The 2,544-nt window shown below is 49.6% G+C and overlaps 1 long non-coding RNA gene across 1 annotated transcript; it reads left to right on the top strand.

Moving 5' to 3' along the window:
- Nucleotides 1-1,174: 1,174 nt before the first annotated feature.
- On the top strand, nt 1,175-2,087 carry LOC115273863. Its single transcript, XR_003900990.1, has 2 exons — nt 1,175-1,272; nt 1,698-2,087. It is a non-coding gene; the product is annotated as an uncharacterized LOC115273863 (long non-coding RNA).
- Nucleotides 2,088-2,544: the final 457 nt, after the last annotated feature.

Genomic DNA, 2,544 nt, shown 5'->3' with positions numbered 1-2,544 from the left:
GATGTGGGGCTTGAACCCACGAACACTGAGATCCTGACCTAAGTGGAAGATGGACGCTTAACCAACTGAGCCACCTGGGAGTCCTTGTAAACACATTTTTATAAAATATTTTTAAATGCTTATTTGTTTTGAAGAGAAGGGGAAAGTTATGAGTAGGGGAGGGGCAGAGAGAGAGAGAGTGATGGAGAGAGAATTCCGAGTAGGCTCTGCTCTGTCAGCACAGAGCCTGACATAGGGCTTAAACCCATGAACATGAGATCATGATCTAAGCACATGTCAAGAGTTGCGTGCTTAACCCACTGAGCCCCCCAGGCGTCCCTGTAAACACATTTTTACAAGCAGCACACTAACCCGCCTTGTTCTGGGGGGGGAACTTGGTTGTAAAGGATTCTCCTCCAGGTGATATTTCAGTCTTTTGTTACAGTGGTGGGCTGATGCCCGGGGTCGCCAGGAAGGGCAGCAGAATGGAGGGAACGGGTAGACACTGGGAGGAGCAGGTGGATTAAGAACAGCTAGGTGGGGTGTGGAGCTGCGGACGCAGCAGCAGTGGGCTGGTAAGTATTTAACAATTGGCTCTCCAAGAGGGAAAAAAAGCTGTAATTTATAGCCTTTGTCAATTTCCATGGTATAGCTCCTCCACCAGGACCATGTTCAAGCTCTTCATGTGGACTCTCTGGACACGGTTTCAGCAGGAGGTACACTCAGTGGGCTCTTGTGAGTGAAGAGCCAGCTCTGTCCCACATAAAAAATAATGATTCTTGAGATTTAAAAGAGAGACAGATGTGTGCACCAGAGAAACCCACTGGCTGTGGACCAGGCTCAGGATTTACGGGGAGGGCCGTCACCTATCACTTTTCACTGGAGGTAGGACATGCCAGCAGGGAGGCTTGAGGCCCTTTCTGAGAATTTTCATGTCTTAACAGGACAAAGTCAGATCACTGTCGGTTTGTATTGGATTATCAGCAATGAGACTGATACTGAGAACAGTTAGGTTCAGCAAACATCTACTCAAGAGGCCACAACACCACCTTTGTGCCGGGTCTAGCCTCTCCTGCAGGCCCCAGAGAGGGACGTGTTATTATGTATTAGTACATTATTGCATGATACATATTCTTGTGTGTTATCTTAGCATATTCATCATGCTAGGATCCGGAGAGGCGTGGCTGCAAGGTGAAGCAGTGGTGACTTCTGACCAGGGGTCTGCACTGCGCACCCATGATCGGGACAAATCCGTGAGCTCAGGAACAGGCTCGCTGGAAGAAGATGCGAGAGGTGAGTTGGAGGGGCGCCTGGGTGGCCCAGTCGGTTGAGCATCTGGCTCTTGATTTCGGCTCAGGTCATGATCTCACCATTTGTGAGTTGGAGCCCTGCGTCAGTCTTCGTGCTGACCTGGGATTCTCCTTCCCTCCCTCTCCCTCTGCCCCTCCCTCTCATGCTCTCTTTCTGTCTTTCAAAATAAATAAACTTAAAAAAAAATAAGTGGGGGGCGCCTGGGTGACTCAGTTGGTTAAGTGTCCCACTTCGGCTCAGGTCATGATCTCACAGGTTGGGAGTTGGAGCCCTGCACAGGGCTCTGGGCTGACAGCTCGGAGCCTGGAGCCTGCTTCGGATTCTGTGTCTCCCTCTCTCTCTCTGCCCCCTTTCCTCTCTTCCTCTCAAAAATAAATTTTAACAAATTAAAAAAAATTTTTTTAAAGGAAGTTACTTGGAATCGCAGCTGACATCAGCGTACTACTCACCACGGGGACACGGGGACTGTTAGAAGCCACGAGCGACATCCCATACTTCCGTGGAAGAGAGTCCCGAGGCTGCCCTGGGCCTACCGCTGCATGGCCGCAGGCAAGCTCCTTAGCTTCTCTGAGGCTCACTGTCATCCTCTGCAGAACGGGACCTTGCAGTGGCGCAGTGACAGAGGCCACCTCCTCACAGAGGTGCTCGGCAGTGCTCCGGTCGTGGAGGGCAAGGATCCCAGCACCCATAGCATGACCCCGAACCCAAGTGCTGCACCAGGCATCGTGACTTCCGGTCCCTCCTGACCTCCCCACGAGTCACTATCCTTATGCGCTAAATAAACAGGCTGCATTTGATTATCTCTAAGGGTCTCTTGTATTACCATGGCAGCTGGGGTGCCCACATGCCCTCGCCTACCTGGGACCATCCTGGCTGACACCTGCTGTTTGGGAACGACTATTAAAGTGCTTTATTTGCTACCCAAAGTGCCCCTGTTTGGGCAGCAGAGTATGTGGTCGCCTTCAACAGCTAACATTTTTCAAGCATTTACTACTTGTCCAGTAATGTGCTTTATAAATTTGATTCCACGTAATGATTTTAGTTTCATTTAATCACTTAAATGTACAAACACATAAACTGAGAGAATGTAAGCTCACACAGACGGTGACAGACGTAACTGAGACATAGACCCTGATCCTTCTCTCTGAAGTCAACGTCTCTAGTCTCTTTTAGCCATCAGGCTTCACTGCCTCATTGTCATTCAATGTCTCAACAAACATTTATAGAGTGCCTGTTACTCTATCCTAGTCCTTT

The sequence above is a fragment of the Suricata suricatta genome, chromosome 2 (assembly GCF_006229205.1).
Source record: "Suricata suricatta isolate VVHF042 chromosome 2, meerkat_22Aug2017_6uvM2_HiC, whole genome shotgun sequence".
NCBI classification, from domain to species: domain Eukaryota; kingdom Metazoa; phylum Chordata; class Mammalia; order Carnivora; family Herpestidae; genus Suricata; species Suricata suricatta.
The sequence above is the reverse complement of the archived record's forward strand: the minus strand, read 5'-3'. Positions and strand labels throughout refer to the sequence as shown.